Consider the following 15,000-nt stretch of genomic DNA (forward strand, 5'->3'; position numbering starts at 1 on the left):
TTTAGGCAAAGTCAACGATTTAGGGCATATTGCTGATTACACTATCCATTCATATTCGGAAGTCGCTGAAACAGATGAGCTATACTTTATCTATCCCATGTATTTAGGGCATGAACGGGGAAAGAATAACAACTATGCATTATAAATATTTTAATTACGAGAAAAATGGCCCGTTGAGGAAGGATACACCGGGCGCTAGGTTGATAGTGCTGTCTCTTTTCTCTAAACTAAAACCAACCCACCCCCCACACACCACCCCCACCCCCCCACCCCACACACCACCCCCCACCCCCACCCCCCACACACACCACCCCCCTCCACACACCGCCCCCCCCACCCCTCCACCCCCCCCCTCTCCACCCCCACCCCCCAAAAAAAACATGTCTACCGTCCAATTCAACGAAATATAATTATATACTTTTTCCAGTGTCCGCCCCCTCCCAGAAAATTCTACCCCCGCCCCCAAAAATTTCAATTACCCCCACCCCTCTCCGGGGAGGAAAAACTCTGAAAGAAACACTGAAACCAACCCACCCCCACCCCCCACCCCCACACCCCCCCACCCCCCCACACACACACCACCACCACCCCCCCCCACCCCTCCACACCCCCCCCCCCCCAAAAAAAAACATGTCTACCGTCCCATTCAACGAAAAATAATTATATACTTTTTCCAGTGTCCGCCCCCTCCCAGAAAATTCTACCCCCGCCCCCGAAAATTTCAAGTACCCCCCACCCCTCTCCGGGGAGGAAAAAGTCTGAAAGAAACACTGAAACCAACCCCCCCACCCCCCCCCCACACACCACCCCCCCCCCGCCCCTCCACCCCCCTCACACACACCACCCCCCCCCCCCCCCCCAAAAAAAAAAAACAACATGTCTACCGTCCCATTGCAAGAAAACCACTTTTAAGATTAGACACATTAATTAGGCGGTAATTTTATTATAGAGTATCGATGAGGAAATTTCTTTTGAGTTGGGGAGGGGGGGGGGGCTCAGACGTTCTTACGCGGGGGTGGGGCTTCGCCCCTACCCGAAGAATTGTATGAAAGAAACTCTTCACGCAAACCACTTAGATTAGACCAAATTGCCTTTGTATTGAATATCGATAATCAATGACGTCATATCAATGTGTGCACTATCCGGCTTGAGATTATTTTCTACTCTGTGCGCTAAATGTGTCGACGTCATACTTCGTTTTTCGAATTACTGTGCATGTTTTTATTTTCCTTGTGTTTTCTCTAGAGCGTTCTTGTCAGACAGATAGATAGATAGATAGATAGATAGATAGATAGATAGATAGATAGATAGATAGATAGATAGATAGACAGACAGCGAAACTATTATTATAGATAACGGATCATTGAGAATTTTACAGGAATAAATTTTAATAAACGTATTCATAAACATATCCGTAATCTGAGTCCTAAACCTCAAAACCACTATGGTATTTTATGTGTGTGAGTGCGAGCGTGCGCGTGCGTTTGTTTTTACAATTCATTTCTTAAAATCATCAGGAGTATACAAATGAACAAGCTTACATGTATTTTGATGGGTATTACTACAGAGCAAAATACAAAATCGAGTTTTTGAGTATTGTATTTATTGTTCTCTCGCAACAGCTAATTGTCTATCTAAATACACGATTAAATTAGTCAACTCATAATTTTTTGTCTATTTCCCAAATACCAGAGGGATTAATACATGTCTTAATTACATGTAGAAACATGCTATCAGCCCCTATTTTCCGCGGTTATCGACCATGCTAAGCTTTTTATTAAAAATTCCTTCTATTTCTACGGACATTTGGTAAAGCTAGTTCACGTATTTATTAATACTATAAGTCATGGTTCCCAAACTGTGGGTGGCGACCCCCCCCCCCCCCCGGGGGTCACCAAGGGCTTTATGTGAGGTCGCAAACTGGTAGACTAAACCCTAGACTATACACCCTAAAAAAAACAAATATTTAGAAGAATATCTGAAATTCGACTTTACTAACATAACGGGAAATGAAATAGAGAAAAACGATGCATACTGTGCAAAGTTGTTCACAGTCATGAGTCTACGAAACCTTCAAAACTTAAACGTCATCTTGAGACGAGTCATTCGGAACAAACCAAAAAGATATGGAGTTCTTTCGTCGGCATGAAGCTAGTTGCAAACGTCAGAGACTTAATCGAAGACGAAGTTTTCATCAACGAAACACAGCATTAGTGCAAGCATAAAATTAAGTCGCATAAAAATTATCAAGCAAACACCACACAATAGGAGAAAATCTCATCAACCCCTGCATGTTGAAGATGGTGAAATTAATTCTTGGGGATTCCAGTGCAGTAAAGATGCAAAAAATCGCTCTGTCTAATAATACAAACAGCGGATTATAGCAGACATGTCCGTAGACGCTAAAGAACAAATTTTGAATAAAATTAAGTTTTCACCATTGTTCGCTTTTCAAGTTGATGAATCAACAGATATTTATTCGTGTTCGCAGTTGCTTGTCTTTGTGAAATGTATTCATTCAGATGATACTGTAACCCTCACTCAGTTGGGATGCTTTTACCCACTGAGGTGTTGTGGTTAAGACGGGCTGACCCTGAGATTAAGTACACACTGACACCGACAGTTGTTGTCAAGTACTCGCTTTATTTACAGCATCGGGCCATGACGGCGATGCAACACAGTAGTACAAAACAAACTAGCCAAGAAGAAAAACCAAAACCAAAACCAAAACTGTAGCCCTAAAACAAATGTAAATAAAAAAAGTTACATTCCTGACAACACCATGTGTAGGCTACAATATACACGGGTATAATAAAATATGTTTTGGCCAGTACACAGTACTGCCAACAAGTACCAATAAGTAGTACTACAAATAAATACTTATATTAATACTCACCCTAACTAGTGTGCACATGCAGCACTAGCAGGAATACACAAATAAGTATTTTAACAAACATAATTTTTATAACTACCTTCATTAGGTCTACATCTTGGTCACCGTGTCCACAGACAGCAGCCTTGCGTGTGACGGACACGGCTAGGCATGAAACTAACCACAGTCCCATGTCACATGACATGAAACACAGGTAACATCGCTCACCAGAGCATGAAAAAAACAACTACGTCACAGGGCCACAGCCCCACAGGGGCCGCAACTCAATGAATTAAACTTCATATTTTTATCCCCCTTGGCTGGTAACCATATGTGTTACAATAGCAAAGAAGAGTTGCTACTTTTTGAAGATATTATGGAGAAAATATATACGTTTTTTGAAACTGGAAGATTGAAATGGGAAAACCGCTGTGAGGTTTGTACGAATGGTGCGCCATTTATGTTTGGGTTAAATTCGGGCTTTCAGAATACAGCAAAAGATTTAGCTTCCTAACCAAGGGGAATCCACCGTTATCCCCTTGCATAGCTAAACTCTTCCGACTCCATTGCTAATAAAAGTAGTAAATTATATTAGATCTGTGGTCCTAAACATTTGTCTGCTTAAAGAACTGTACCAAGACATGAATAAAGATCACGAGGTTTTGCTTTTTTAAACTGCAGTATGCTGGCTGTCAAAAGGAAATGTGAAACGTGTTTTTTATAATTGAAAGATAAAATTAAGTTGTTTTTGGAAGTGCAAGGGAAACAAGACCTTTTGATATACTTTAACGAAATGGTGTGGTTAGAGAGTATCATACCTAGCAGATATATTCGAACATCAACATAGATGATAATCTTGGGGCATTTATATTAAGCTGCAAAATTGGCGAAGAAAAATAAATCTTAGCTATATTGCCATCTGCGGTGTGGTAGATGAATCTGATTGTGAGATAAATCTATCTGTAGGCCATACAAGTATGACTTAGACGGCCAGTGTCTTGTTCTGAGCTGGGTGATAATGGACTGCTGCCATCTATGCAAATTCTACCATGGATCCGACTTAAAGGACCTCTTCATGTGCTTGAAGACGGCCCGAGCTTTGGACCCTTCTGTCCACTCTCTTTCCCACTTCTGTTTGAAACTTTCCTTTAGTCTCACGAGACATTCGCCATATGTAACAGGGGAGGTAGTGGTCACTTTTTTCGCCCCCCCCCCCTTGTTCGCAAGAGAGTCAGCTTTTTCGTTCCCTTCTAACCCGACGTGGCCGGACACCCATTGAAAGCAGATTCTTCTGCCTAAGATTTTCGCAATGTGATCGGCACCATAAAGCATCGATAGGACGCCAGAATCGTAATCGTCCGAGCCGTAGCTCCCCATCGCCTGCAGTGCAGACATGGAGTCGGTACAGATTACCGCATTATTAACTACGGCGTCCCCACTCGTAAGTAGATCTTCGATCTTCTTGAGTGTGGCCACGATGGCAGTGATTTCAGCCTCGTAGTTTGTGCCGCCACACGGTCTACACAGACATGAGGTCCGGGTCGCCGACAGTTCCAGTACTCTATGTAGGCTCCGTACCCTACCCGCGTAAAACCTGTAGAGGCTGATCCATCAGTGTACGTACGTATCCACAGGGCAGGGTACCGCTCGGTGGCTGCTTCCGCGGCGTTTAGCAAAGCACCTACGTTTCCCCCCTTTTTCAGCCCGCCAGGTAGCTCTAGGCTTAGCTCAGGGCAGTTTGACAATTCCATAGGTGGCCTTTCAGGCACTGTACTCAATTTTGCCCGATTCGTCGGCATGTCGTGCTTAACCTGCAGGGCGCTTGCTGTCTCTGCGAAGCTTTGCCTTTTGAGCCGTACCCATCCTTCAGCTAGGACAGTGTGCGTAAGCTCGCTCTCGTCCAGCCGTACGAATCTCTCGACCGTTTTTAAAATTGCCTTTTCTTTCCTGAACTTCAGGGGTTCAAAGTTCGCTATAATCTCACAGGCCGTGATGGGCGTTGTTCTATATGCCCCGGTAATCACGCGTAGCCCCTCGTTCTGGACTCTATCCAGAGACTCGAGGGCCGTCTTGTCGCGTGGGCCAGTATGGGTAGCCCATACTTAAGCGCTCCCCTTACGTAGCCAATATGAGCAGTTCTGAGTAGCCTTGCGTCCGCGCCCCACCAGGTATGGGTACTTTTTTCAATATACTTAAGATCTTTGAGCTTTTATCGCAAAGATTTTTTATATGCTTTGTCAGGGTCAGCTTTTGATCCAGTTGCCCGCCGAGGTACACTGGGTGCTTATCCCATCGAAGCACTTTACCGTTCACTCTAAAGCTGACCGCTTTTTTCAAGACAAGCGTCCCGGTGGTAAAAAGGGAATAAACCGTCTTCTCCGTGTTGATCTCCAAAAACCATTTGTGACAGAAACGTGCTATAGGATCCAGGTTGCCCTGAAGTCGGGCCCTCTGCTGGGCCGCGTTCACCTGGGTACATTGTACCCAGGTCGACAGGTCGTCTGCGAATAGTCCCTTGCCACCGTCGATCTCGCGAGCGAGATCGTTAATAAAGATCAGGAAATATACTAGTAAAATCATCAGTTTTTTGGTATCACAGATTCGATTCAAAATTATTGTAAGCTTATTTTATAATATTTTGTACCAAAATAGTCTTATTTTTCTCCCAGTAAATGTACTATTGTCTCCAGTATTTCTAATCCATTACTAAAATACATGCGTGTAATGTTCTATTTACCAAAAAGAATTACACAATAAAAATCCTCTGACAGAATTATATTCTTGTAAAGGGTAAGGGGTGGTAGACGTTATCGTGGAGTGGAGGGGCGTCGCCCTTGACGTAGAATTGCCTGAAAGAAAAATTGCATGCAGACAACTTTTAAGATTAGACAAATGAATTAGGCAGTAATGTTATTATGAATTACCGATGACGTCATTATTTTAGTGTACTTTTTTTTGGCATTGAACTTTTAATTCTGTTTATTTTAGAATCAATAACGTCATTTTTTGTGTGTACTTCTCCGGCTTTACAACTGTACATATTTCGTTTCGTTTTAAAAGATTCCTATAGGTAACCTTACATCGCGGTCGTTCGCTGTGCAGCTTTAAAATGTCCTTGTTTTCTCTAGAGCGTTTCGGGCAGACAGACAGAAAAACTGACAGAATGGGAAAACTATTATAGTGGTTTACTGGCTTCTTCTTCTTCTATACGGAAACCGGCTCAGAAGTTTGACTTCCATTAGCCAGGCAAGCCTCAGTGTAGCGACTCGACAAATAGTGTCGGTTAATCGCTACACGTCGGTCGCTTCTCCGTCGGCTCTCACCGGGCTTTCCTTCCCCACCCACCAGACGCGGGACGTCGTCCTACCGCCTGGTACCCAGCTCGATCGAGGGGGGCGTTCCGCCAGATCAAAACCCTCTAGCTGCTGTTATCTGCCACCAGCCATTCCGCACCCACTAGGGGGACATGAGTTTGGTTAGACTAGTGGCATTATTCCGAAGCCCCGTTAAGGCCGCAGCTTAAAGTCAAAGTATCTGGTTAGAGTCGCGGTGGACCTCTTTTGGTTCCCGGCAGTCATTTACCTCTCCTCCCCCACGCTGTTATGTAGGGGATTTGGGAGTCTGACGTACCAGGCTCTTCGAAAAGAGCCTAACGCATACAGCAGTTCCACTCGGCCAGATCAAAAACCTCTAGCTGCTGTTGGCTGCCACTAGTCATTCCGCACTCACTAGGGGGGTCTTGAGCTTGGTCCGGCTAGTGGCACTCTTCCGAAGCCACGTGAAGGCCGCAGCTTAAAGTCAAAATATCTGGTTAGGGTCGCGAGCAGACCCCTTTTGATTCCCGGCAGTCTTGCACCTCTCCTCCCCCAGGCTATAATGTAGGGGAATTGGGAGTCCGACGTACCAGGCTCTTCGGAAGGTTTACTGGCTAAATAAATAGGTAAAAAAAAATGCTGGTACACTGGTATGTGTACGATTTAAAAGGTGATTTTATCTATATATATAAAGCAAAGTCGTTGGGTGCCCAAAAAGGCATTTGCCGAAGCCGCAGGCGCTTCAAATTTGGCAGGATCCTGCCTTGGGGCAATAGAGCGCGAAAGCCTGTGCCGGTTGGCCGCAAAGTCCACGAAGAGGGGATCGAAACTGACCTCGACTGATCCGCGTCTTATATGAGCTATTTTATGAAAAAAAACTTTTGCCGAAGGACCCCCCCCCCCCTTGATATTTTGTGAGGTGGCAGAAGAGCGCCTATGGGTGTCAGAAAAAACTCGGCATATCCGGGAAAAATTTAGAAATTGGTCAAATTGACCAGTCGTATAATCTATATAATCTTTGTATTTTATGTGAGAAAAGAGGGTAATTTCAACAACGATTTTAGTGTACTTACCCTCAGTACATATGACTAATTATTTGCATGCCCTTAGATAAATGGTTAGGCCGTAAGGGAAACCTGTCCGTTTGACTAAAAGCCCTCGACGAGGGCTAGAAAGTTACCTCGAGTGAAAGTCTCTTTATATGAGCTATATTACGAAAAAAAACTTTTGCCGAACGGCCCTTCTTGATATTTTGTCAGGTGGTAGAAGAACACCTAGGGGTGTCAGAAAAAACTGGCCATATCCGGGAAAAAATCTAGAAATGGGTCAAAACTGACCAGTCGTATTTCCCTATATAATCTTTGTATTTTATTTGAAAACCAGAGTGTAATTTCAACACCAATTTTAGGGTAGTTAACCTCTGTATATCTGGCTAAATTTTTGCATGCATCTCTAAAGATGACTAGGCCGTATGGAAAAACTTTTGGTAAAACTCAAAGCCCTCGACGAGGGTTAAAAAATGACCGCTAGTTAAATTCTCCTTATATAAGATATATATAAATAAATTGACGAACGACCCCCCCCCCCCCCTAATATTGTGTGAGTTCGTAGACCGACACTGGAGGGTAACAAAAAACTTTATTCCCGTCGGAAAAAACCTTTTACAAACGTTAGACTTGTCCAAATGCAGTATTTTCTAATATAAACAATTGTTTGTGAAATCGTAAACAGTCTACGTCATTTGGTCTTTTTACATGGGAGGTAACTTATTAAAGTATTTTTTTTTTAATTTTTATACTATTTTAAAGAGAAAGCAAAAATTACAAAGTATAGCATTTGTTTAAATAGATATTTCGTTATTAATTAAAATACGTATCTTACTGAAATTGTAAAAATTAATCGCGAGACTGAAATTTTTATAATTTTCGATTAATACTATTAACGAAGCCTTAGCAGTTCTAATAACCTTGCGAGTAATAAGTTTGCGAATATTCCATCCATGTTTGCGTGAAATGAAATTACTCAAGACTACTTAAACTATGGCCCTAAGCACTCCACCTAACAGCCAATCACCAAATAATTAATCATTCAAATTCTCAATTTCATTGTTTTAAAACGTAAGCAAAGCTAGGCAGTATGCCTAGTTTATTAAAAAACGGGGTTTCCGCATTACACATTTGTTTGGTGTAGTTCAGTAATTTTTTCTTTGTAATAAAACAAAATAGCAGCTAGTTATATACTTAAATAGGTAGGAAAAGTGGTTCCACTTTGTGTTGCCAGAAAGCATATTTTTAAACCAAAATTGAATATTTTATAACATTTGTGAAATGAGTACAAAGTCACTTCTGGTTTTACTAAGGCTAGAAATATTCAAACTAAAAATTACTAATAATATAATAGTAATTGACCAAACATTTTTATTTTAATTTGGATTAGTATAGTCAGGGTGTTGTGGTGAAAGGGGATGTTATATTATTTAATATAAATAAACTACTAGGCTATATTCCATTGTAATAATAAGTAACATTTCAATATAGGCCTAATCAATCTAGATCGACCTCTGACTATGGGGTCATCTATTAACGATGTCACAACGATGCCAGACCTCCCCCTTCCCCAAAAAAGTAAACCTAAGCCAACACCCTCCCTTCCCCCCCCCCCCCCCGCTATTTTGTTTTTAAAGCACCGATTTTCATAAAATATTTAGACCTATGAGCTTTTCCAACATTCAATGTAGGCCTATTGATGAATTATTTTATAACAATTTATAAAACAACTTTTAATAAAGCAAATTAAAGGCTTAAATTCAGTTTCTTAACATGAGTGTTTGTTGAACATGGAAAAGTGTCATCTTACTTTCTGAACCCCCCTCCCCCTGACACAAAGGTCCAAATCTCCCCCACTACCTCAAAGTCTTTTATGGACGACCACTACAGCATTTTAGGATATTCATTAATTAGTCATACAAACCCAATTACATTTGTTGTTTTGATGGTATCTCTGCCATTACAATTATTAAATAGTTTATCTTAACTCAACATTTCCCCTAACCTCATTTACTATAGCTGCCTATCCTTATAGAAAACATCTTTTCCTTAAATATCTGGAATGCATCTGATCAGCAACTGTCTTTTTCTTTTGTAATATATTAACAATTACAACATGTTCATAAACTTGCACGGCCAATAACAACACATTACCAGGAAACAGGTAGTGATTATAGTTTGGTGTATTTGTGGTTGATGGTTAGTTATCAGCCATGCTTCACTAAGCCTGGTCTACATTTATATGCTGGTATGGCTAGAATTGACAAAAACCCATATTCTTGATTCTTCCCTTAACATTATGTTTAACATCTATGATAGATATATGCAAATGTAAGACTTTGGGACTACATATTTGTGAACACATTTGCTAAAGCAAAAGTTCTTGAGTTGAAATTTTAATCCTTTAGGTTGTCTCTGATTCAAATTCAAAGCAGCTTTAACTGGTACCTGACTGGTTATAGACAGTACAACTTAGTACAATCATTATATAATATCAGAGTTTCTTCCAGGCATCTCTTCGGGGGGGGGGGCAAAGCCCCCCCCCCCCCCGAATAATTTTTACCGCCCCCCCCCCCCCCCGAACGAAATGAAATTTATATAATTTATATAGAAAATATATACTTTTAACAGTGTCCGCCCCCCCGAAGAAAGTTTACCGCCCCCCCCCCCCCCCCGAAGATTTCAAGTGCCCCCCCGGAGAAAAATGTCTGGAAGAAATTCTATTAGAATATAGACCTCGATCTACTTATTGAAATTGAATTATTTAATATAGATTTTTATAAAATATATTAATATATATTTATTATATAACTTCTAGACTAGAGTAGATCTCTACTACTTGACTTACTTAATAGATCTAGAAATCTACTGTCCTACAATATAACGTTACTTAAGTTACTTAACTTTAACTAACTATAAGATGTAGATCTATAGTTGGTATTATTGAGTAGTATTAAGTTTATAAATTAAATAGAATAGATCTAGTATTTTTATATTTATTAGGCCTAAATAATTAAACATATTAAAAAGCCGTAACATACTAGATCTACTACTAGACTAGATCTAGATGTCTATATAGTATAGTATATAGTCATAGATCTAGATCTAGATTCTAATACTAGATCTAGATCTATCTAGATCTAGGTCTAGTCTAGATCTAGATCTAGATTCTAGAATCTAGCTAGATTCTAGTCTAGATCTAGATAATAGATCTCTAGTCTACTCCATCTAGATCTAGATCTAGTACTAGATTCTCTATAAAAATATCTAGTCTAGATAATCTAGATCTAGATTAGATCTAGAAACTTATAGCTAGATCTCTAGCTTAGAGCACTCACAGAACTCACAGTCACAGTGAGTAGTCACAACACAGGCCTAACAAAAATAATGAAACGTGCGTTAAAAACATTCTACAAAAACATTGGTAATAATTAATAAGAATAATGTTAGATATTAGTAATCTGAGCATAACAGTCATAAAAAAATAAGCCAACTATAATGAAAAGGGATACAAACGAATTTTGAAAGCCTGAATCGAACTGAAAATATTCCCTAGTTCGCCATTTTGTTTTCTTGGATAACCTTGTTCGTATTTATCATGGACAATAAATATTATGACATTTATCGTTTTACTCTCCCTGGCCAATTCAGTTCAGTTCAAGGTGGGGTTGAGGGCGGTTTTATCAAATATTTAAATTTATACAATAATTCAAAATCATTTTCAACGGCTTATGTTCAACACAAAAATATGAAAATGAGTGTAATCGATGGTTCCTAATCGACTTTAATTTTTAAAATTGTAGCTATAATTTTATCGCTTGCCATATTTTTTAAAATAATTTTTTAAAAATTTAGTATGATTACATAGACTTTTCCTACCTATACCAGATGCATGACTTAGAAAGCATAAAAAATAACGATAGGTACACTGTACCCTTTGAAACCTTACAGTCCATCGGGCAGGTGGAATAGAGTTAACCTTTTAGACCCCTTTATATTTGTACAAAAAACGTGGGAAAAAGGGACATAGCCCAGTAATTGTAATTTGATAAAAACAAGGTTCGTTACTTTTCCTCTTCAGGCTTACTGAGTAGTGGTCACGCGGTGTTTGTGTACAAACCTATGCAAATCTAACACAGAAGAAATGTCGATTGGAAAAGGCACGTGTTTTTTTACGAGTTGTCTTCGTTTACCCAAAAAAAAGTGAATGCGAGAAGATCAAATCGATAGCAAGATTTGAATGCAAACAGACAAAGACTAAAAAGTAGAAAATAATAAACGTGGGTCGCCGTGATTTTCTTACAGTTTCTAATACTGTTGACTCTCTACAAGTCCCTAATAAAAGTCAATAGTATTATCTAATCAATAGTAATATAACTTTTACATCTTATATTAACAATGACCGATACAAAACTTTTACTTCGGCGCCCCACGTTTTTCATCGCTTATAGTAGAGTGATCGCTTGCATTATTGTGATGTATAGCATTTATTTTCTACTTTTTAGTTTAATCAGAAAACGTGGGTTTTTTTTTTAAATTTATGATAATTATTTCATTATAAGAATGTATGTATGTTAGATCGATTCAAATATTCACCAATGGTGTTCACATTGTCATGTTAACTGGTTTACATCAGGCTGATGCTAATGACGCGCAGTGTGGTTTTTGATATGAGTGGCAGTGTTCTGTGCTGTTTTGTATGGATGGCTAAATGGTTAGATGGTTAGATGTAAATCAAACGCCCGTTGTATTTCTCCTTCATCGGGCCATTTATCTCGTTCAGAGTTATAGTCTCACTACATTTTTCGGGAAAAGCGGCGTATACTTGTATAAGTATATTTTCTATATAAGATATATGTCGTTATAGGGGGCGGTAGCCTTTTTTGGGGGGTGCTCCTAAAACGGACAAAAGGCCGACACGAACAAAAGGCCGATAAGGAATAAAGCCGGCAGCTAAAAGGCCGACATTCAAAAGGCCAAAAAGACAAAAGGCCGACCCGTTATTTTAAAAACCTATTAAATAATAATCAAGTTAAAGTAAGACAGAAAACATAGGTTCTAGTTTGATAAATGATATGCTAAGGCACGTAGAAATTAGAGTCTACTTCTGTCTTCAAGTTCTGCAGCAACATTTGCTATCCTGCCCTCTTTCTAAAATGTTTTTCGTTTTTTTTATAGCTCACCAAGCAATATTGCCTCCATTACATTTTCCACTCTTCATTGTTCCTGGCACCATTGTATCACAATGACAACTGAATAAATCAACAAAATGAATATAGAAACAAATTAGTTTTATGCCATCCGCAATGAACGAACTTGGAATATAATTCAATTTTTTTCACTCCAGTCAAGGAACGTGATCAGTAAACTTCATTCGATTTCTTTCATTTTTTAAAACAGTTGGTGGTAATGCCGCCTATCTATTTAATTTTTGTACACTCCTGTCATCTCCAGTCGATTGAACCCCATTATTTACATTATAAGGATAGCAACTAGCAAAGTCTCTTGTCGTTCAGCCTTAATGCCTGTGGGCTATGATGCCGGCGGCTTTTGACTTGTATATTTGATGGTTTCTCACATCGTTGACATAGAAGGATCTATGAAAACACGAGTGACCGTATTTCGCAAAATTTAGCTGTTTATCTTAAGTGTTGAAGACTTTCACGTAATCTCCAGTCGCTTGGACCCGATGGTTTACCTTATAAGAATAGAAACTAGTATCGTCTATTCTCTTAAGATTTCCGTCTTATTTTTTATTTTTTTATTTAAACTGTTGTCAAGAGAGGAGCTATGCAGTAACACATTTTTGCCGATATTAGTATTTTATATGCTTGTCGGCCGTATGTCGTGTCTGCCTTATGTCTTGTAGCCTTTCATCTTGTCGGCCTTTTGTCCAACACCCGATTGTGAACCAGACTGGTGGGGATGGTAACGAAATGGTCTGTTGCGCATGTCTCGGGATATAGACATGATTTTTAATCAAGTTTAAATTACTTAAATTGTTAAAATAGGATTGAATCTCGAAGAAAAAAGAATGAACAGCAAACAATGTGTGTATAATAGTGAGGCATAATAGTACTTTATATATTCAAATTCATTTTTGATAAATCGGAAATTACGTAAACTACTATTAACGATATACGGAAATTACTCAAAATTTTATAGAAGGCAGAGAATTAGATGTATTACTTATATATGAAATTTCATCTATCTGAAAAAGTACTCAAGTTACAGGCTTTTGAAAAACCAAAAGTAGAATAAGTTCACTTTCCGGTTACGGGAAATCGCCGAAAAGTTGTTACAGAAACAATACTTACTAATGAAATGTATTTAATTAACCCAGCTGTTACGATACTCAAATTATCGTGTTAATATACACACACACACACATAACACACATACCGATGCAATTGCAAAACTAAGTTTTTTAGACTCAGGGAGGAATAAAACGTCAAGATTTGTGAAAATCTTGATTTCGGTGGGGCTTTTATTTATTTATTTATTTATTTATTTATTTATTTATTTATTTATTTATTTATTTATTTATTTATTTATTTATTTATTTATTTATTTATTTATTTATTTATTTATTTATTTATTTATTTATTTAATTTATTTATTTATTTATTTATTTATTTATTTATTTATTTATTTATTTATTTATTTATTTATTTATTTATTTATTTATTTATTTATTTATTTATTTATTTATTTATTTATTTATTTATTTATTTATTTATTTATTTATTTATTTATTTATTTATTTATTTATTTATTTATTTATTTATTTATTTATTTATTTATTTATTTATTTATTTATTTATTTATTTATTTATTTATTTATTTATTTATTTATTTATTTATTTATTTATTTATTTATTTATTTATTTATTTATTTATTTATTTATTTATTTATTTATTTATTTATTTATTTATTTATTTATTTATTTATTTATTTATTTATTTATTTATTTATTTATTTATTTATTTATTTATTTATTTATTTATTTATTTATTTATTTATTTATTTATTTATTTATTTATTTATTTATTTATTTATTTATTTATTTATTTATTTATTTATTTATTTATTTATTTATTTATTTATTTATTTATTTATTTATTTATTTATTTATTTATTTATTTATTTATTTATTTATTTATTTATTTATTTATTTATTTATTTATTTATTTATTTATTTATTTATTTATTTATTTATTTATTTATTTATTTATTTATTTATTTATTTATTTATTTATTTATTTATTTATTTATTTATTTATTTATTTATTTATTTATTTATTTATTTATTTATTTATTTATTTATTTATTTATTTATTTATTTATTTATTTATTTATTTATTTATTTATGTGTGTGTATTTATATATTCTTAGAAAATAGGAGCAAATGCTATTTTATTGTCATTAAGAAAGGAAAGCAGATATTTTTTTTTTCTAGGCAGGGGGTGTGGAAAAGATATAAGAGATTTCTGATGGGTTAACCGGTTGCTTTGGGGATATGACCTTGTCTTTTGTGGCATAATGTTATGCATATAATTACATTACCTAATTTCAAAATTTCAAAATTCTAAGTTGAGAAATGACCGACAATGACATACATCCCAAATTTTACAATTGCACAGGAAAATATTAGTTGTGGTGAAAATCTCTTGGACTCATCAGTCAGCGTTTATAATATCTTTGCATCTGGCTACACAACTCAATGTTTTGATATTATCAGCGTTCATTTAGTAAAAAATCAAAGTG

Source organism: Physella acuta, unplaced genomic scaffold, assembly GCF_028476545.2.
Source record: "Physella acuta isolate Inbredline_101_S28 unplaced genomic scaffold, ASM2847654v3 ptg001014l, whole genome shotgun sequence".
NCBI classification, from domain to species: domain Eukaryota; kingdom Metazoa; phylum Mollusca; class Gastropoda; family Physidae; genus Physella; species Physella acuta.